We start from the raw sequence: 6,000 nt of genomic DNA, 5'->3' as shown, positions 1-6,000 counted from the left end.
GGTGCCAAAGTGATCAATTAATATCAACTTTTTAAATGAAAACAATAACTGAATAAACAAACAGCCAAGACGCTTGTGTTGCCCTTTTCTTTTCAAAATTTGCCTTTCCTGGTTCATTTTGGCCCATTCACGAAACATGTAGTCCAAGTATGTGCACTTTACAGCTGCACTGTCACAGTTATTAAGTCCTGCAGTATCAGCCTGAGCATGAGAAGGATCTGCTTACTGCATGAGCTGAATATGAAAAAAGGAAATCATGACGAACAGCTGTTTTTATTTTGCTCTCCTTGGGGGGGGGACACAGTATTAGGTTTTAATGCACAATCATGGCTTTAAACAGAATTAACAGCAACTGTGTTCTTGGGATAGCTATACAAAATATTCACGTGTGTGTTCAGAGCCTCTTTTTAGCTCTTTTTTTGGTGAATGAATTAGCCACACTATGTGGTGTCTTATTGTTCAATGTCATCGTGTTTACACTTAAATATTTTATTTATAAAATATCAAACGTATTATTTCACACCTTTTACTTTTTCACTGTTACTTCTCGTGGTTGCTTCTATCAGTCAGACTCAGATTAACTGTGAAGCTCTGACAATACAGATGATCTATAATCAATAACCTGTGCACGAGCAGCTGTCATGAGGTATCAGGTATTGAAGTGTTACATAATCGTTTTTTCACATTAGGGTGACTCTGTGCATCGTGGGCACTGGTCACGTCCTTAAAATGAAACTGCCATGAGAAACAAAGTCCAACCAAAGGGGGTGAATCTCTGTAGAGCCTATGACCGACGTAACCCAGCACAATCTATGTTAGTGGACAAACCATTTATGGTGCACTATGTGCTAATTACCGTGTGCTCATGTCCCAGTGTTTATATCTGTTGCCAGCTGATAGAAAAAAATGAAACACTGGGACTCTTTCTCTTCCGGGTCGTGGCTCTTTGTTGTGTTTGTGTCATTTTTCAGGACCAAATACGTTTGTCTCTCAAACTTTTCCTCTTTGGATACTTCCAACAGTCTCCCCCCCAGGAATTTGCTGACATTTGTGAGTCCTTATATTGATGTTGTGATTAATATTCCCAGTGATTTTTTTATTTTATATTAAACTGCTGTGAAAAACAGCCAGAAATGCACAGAAAGAAGAAATTTTTCCAATCACAGCAGCTGTGAGCTGCGTCAACACGATGTGTAGGTACATTTGCACGTCAGGTTATGTCGAGTATGTTGCTGGAACAGAAGCATAACTCCAACTAAATGATACTGAGAAAATCAGTGAAAGCGGGTTTAAATCTGGAAAACCACCCTGTGTTTGTTAAGGATTAATAAACATTCACACATAGAAAGTTGGTAAAAGAGACAAAACATCAACACAGAGACACAAATACACACCTACACATGGATGAAGTGTTGAAATTACTACTGAGCAGACAAAACTTCGCACACTACACCTGTGTCACACGGCTTCTTCTTCAAGGCCAAGATCTAGATGTGGGTGCTTCCTGTCTGTCAGTAATAGATTGGCTCACTGACTGATGGCTGATGGGAAATATGCCTGGTGCATGCTGGGGAACGAGCTGCTGAAAGCCTGAGCCACCCACCCCCTTTGATTGGCTGTTTTCTTTCGGCAGTATGCACGAACAACAGTGCAGCAATAGAGGGGCAAAAAAAAGAGTCCCACATGACTGTGCACAAATATAACTTTTGCATATTGTGGAAGAATATGCAAAAGTGTGTCTGCAGTGGCAGATAGAGTTGTGCACTCTTAAATACTATCATCTTTTAAACTTGTTATAGATAATAACCACTGGGTGATTGGTTGATGGTTAAGTTTAAATATCCATTTAAAGTTTGATCATTATTCTTTCTTATGAATCCTTTCTTATGATTTGAGGAATCTTCTGAAGGAAATATCTGGCTCTTCAGTTTCTAATGTCTGACTATGTTTACCAGCCACTTCGTGGGAGGCCATCCTAACAGCTTCTTTAGTGTAACAGAAAGTTATAAATTAGAGGTGCATCTACACAAACAGTGTCTCGGTGTCAAGCATATGTAACCTATTCCTTTTTTACTATGGCTTCTAATCCCATAATAGTCCCATTGGTCAAAAAGCTGAAAAACACCCATGGTGCTTGAGTTTGGTGACAGCAACCAGGGCCAGTTGTTGGAAGATTGTTCAGTTTAACTCTAGGGTACCAAAATTGTCTGAAACTAAACTATTTAAACCCACTTTAAGACAAAAACCTCAACCTTTATTTTATCTTTTGCAAAATGCGAACAATTATCGGTCAGACTTGTTATGAGAGAGTAGTAATGATGTTTAGTTTTTGCCATGAAACGCCAACATTCTGCTAAAATCTGCTGATTGTTTGGCTGAGGATTCATGACTGAATCCAACAGGATGCCCTGAACGAATACCTGAAGGAACATTTATGGATCATCATAAGAATTTTTATGTTTTTATATTTCAGTAAGATGGTTTCATGGGCTCTGAATCACTGAAGTCCTGTTAACATCCCATAAATGAGCGCTTATTTCCATGCAAAACATCCTAAGCCAGGGGTGTCAAACTCAAATACACAGTGGGCCAAAATTCAAAACTGGAACAAAGTCGCGGGCCAACATTAATATTTATTGAAAAAAAATCTTCCTCCAGATATAAGAATGAATCTTTTCTTATGGACTCAAACAAGTTTTGCTGAAAAACTGAATATGGAACAAGCAAAGCTTAATACTAAACAATATATATATTAGCTGTATAATACCAGTAGGCCAGCATTAATAGTAATTTGGTATGGCTTCGCGGGCCAAATGTAATTAGGCTGTGGGCCAAATTTGGCCCGCGGGCCAGAGTTTGACACCTATGTCCTAAGCTATCTCCTATGCACTCGCAAACTACAATAGCTGTTTGTTAACTTTGCCTGGCTGCTGTGTGGTGCTGATCAGTGTGCAGTGTTCTGAAAGAGATTAGTGAAAGTGAGAATTGAAATAACACTTCAAGATTTAGTTCATGGGTGGTAAAGCTCTCTGAAGCGCTGAGCAGATCTGCTAAAATTATGAGGGGAGTTGTCATTACAAGCTACTCCTTTTACATTCATTGTTAAATAAATGAGTATCATTTTAGTGCATTAGCAAATTAGATATGTTAAAGGGGGCTGGTACTTATTTAGCACTTTTCCACTCAATTTGAGCACTCAAAGCAGTTTTCTTACCACAAGCCTCATTCACACATTGACACACACATTCCAAGTGCTTTACCTAACACTCACACTCACTCACTCACACAGATGCATCGTGATTCAGTATTCCCGAGCTGCAGAGATCGGGATCCAGGATCAAATCAGTGATCATGTGATAGGTAGATGACCCACTCTGCCTCCTGAGCCACAGCCATCTGGTTGAGATAATTCAGTCAATTTTCTTAATGGATATAAAGACTAGGCTGAAAGCCTCTTGCTTGGATTCATTAGAATGTTAAATACCAAGTGGAGCAACAACTGCAGAGATAATTATTTTATAGCCTCGGCAGTAATAGAGGAAAAGTACAATCTACCACCTTATCTAATAAGAATTCATCACCCTAATGCAATCCCGTTATGTGCAGTGCAGCTCCTGCACCTGTGCCTCAATAAGAGGAGGATTTTTTTTTTTCCTTTTTGTTTCTTGTTCAAACATCGAGATGCATTCGGCCTGCAGATGGCTCCATTTCAAAAATCTTCCGAAAACTGTTACAGAGTGCAAGCCGGCAGTCTGCCTCATTCTGCTCTTAGAAGTTTAGTGTTTAAAATTTGAAAAATGATCACAGCAACATAATATGCTCACAAAAACTCGCAAACAAGCTATGCAACAAGACACGTAAAGCCATGAAATACCACGTTTCTGTCATAGATTATAAAATTAGAAACATGAAAGACATGCACAACAAAGTGACTTTAATGAAGGAAACAATTAAAAAATGAATAAAAGCAAATCTAGTTATGGTGCATGAACCTTCCTAAAATACTCTACAGTGATGCTAAACATGCAGAGCAGCTCCAGCTTCACAGTGTCAGAGGGAGGGAAAAGGGTCTGTTTTAAATATCTAGAGTTACATCAGGATTTTGGAGGTTTATACTCTTCCTTCCTGAGTGTGTAGTTCTGCGTGATTAAATAAAACAGAGTCAGACACTGATGTTTTCTTTCATATCTGAGATGTAAATCAGAAACCCCTATCCTGCAAACAGAGGAGGCAAAGATCCGATGGCAGAAAACCTTCAGCTACTTTGCCGGATTGATTTTTCTTTTGATCCTTTGAGGACACGGTTTACACAGTACAGGAAATGGAACAAGACACCAGATTGGGGGAAAAAAAGCCATGTACTGTACGTTCTCCCTCCTTTTTAACCCAGAGACATGAGCTGCTTCTCACTGCATTATTTAACAGAAATGATCAGTCATCAAAAAGTTAATGCTTAAATGCAGTAATAAGCAACAAATACAAAAAAGTCCACATAGATAAACATAAGCCTTTTCTGATTGGACACCGCTCTCAGTGACACACAACCATATTTGCAGAAAAATAGATCTATTTAGTGATGTCACATTCATTTGTTTAGGGATAAATCATGGTTTGGATTAAAAGACTAGCCCACTTTGTTAAGGTTACAAGCTATTGCCGTGCTGGATGTTGCAAAAATGTAATTTCTTCTGTAAAATAAAAAATTATACAGAAAACAGGAAGGAAACAGTAAAGTGTTGTTTTTAGACAATTAAATCCACCAAAGCCTACTTGAAATCTCCTTTATGTCCTGATAATCAAATTACATTAGTCACCTATCTTAGCACACAGGTGTAATCAGAGACTGTATATAAAAAATGGATGGACATCAATGCAGATGTGACCTTAAATCTGCATTCTTTGCAAACGTCAGCAGGGGTCACCGCTAATTTTCATAATTCTCCTGAGTAAAATGCTTTTGCGCTGTTAGACCAGCTGAGAGTTAAATGGGATTAAAAGGATCACTACACGATCTTTAAATTAACTTACCTGCTAATAAACACAGTGTTCAGGGGAACCACTGATGCAGCAGGTTTTTAAATATCACCAACAAGCTCAGCTAACTTGTATCTTGAGTCTAAGTAAATACCTTTACAGGTAAATGTTTTTGGTATAATAAATAAAGGAAACACCGAATTCCAATTAAACATTAATAAGACTTCCACAATCACTTTTCTCTACCACATCACTGATAGAGTTACCCTGACCATGAAAAATCAGGCTGCGTCTGGCTCTATATTATTACAACCAGGCAAATTATGAAAATATTGTATATATTTTTTATGTTTGTTGGATTGGAGATGATATGAAATGTCAAATGTGAGTTGATCTTGATAACCACGCAAAGGTACACACACCTGCACCACTAATATGCCAAAAACTACTACTAGTGTCATATTTTATATTCCCTCTGTCACCACATACTGAAGCAGCATTAGAATAGTCATTTTTGGGTCATGTAAAGACAAACCAAAGGGCGCTGTGTCAGCCCCTATCAGACTTACTTTGACATGCTGTACGGTGCTCTAATTGCATTCACCACACTGTTCTCCTCTGACGCTTGTCTAACTGAAGCAACATGCAGGGAATTTCTGTTGTTTTTTTCTCATCGCTAAACAGAAGACAGTTTTATGATACAATGAGCACTCTATTTGAAGCGTGCTGATGCTGAACTCCTAATCCAATGCATCTGTTTCTCTCTAAAGCAGAAGCAACATCTGGATGCAACATATGCTGCACTTAAAATGCAAATCAGTAGAAATCCGCATTGTGTTTACATACAGACAATGATCAAATTTAGAGCTCCAAGGCAGCTAAAGTGTCTCTCAAACACAATCTGGCAACCAGAGCATTTTTAGGGCAAGTAGACAAATTTAACTGACAATAAAACACAATTTATTCAGCATTGTCTGTTGGTGGATGCTGTAAAAAAAAAAAAAAAAAAGATACAGATGCCATATA

This window comes from Oreochromis aureus, linkage group 10 (genome assembly GCF_013358895.1).
Source record: "Oreochromis aureus strain Israel breed Guangdong linkage group 10, ZZ_aureus, whole genome shotgun sequence".
NCBI lineage: Eukaryota > Metazoa > Chordata > Actinopteri > Cichliformes > Cichlidae > Oreochromis > Oreochromis aureus.
This window is presented reverse-complemented; position numbering follows the sequence as displayed.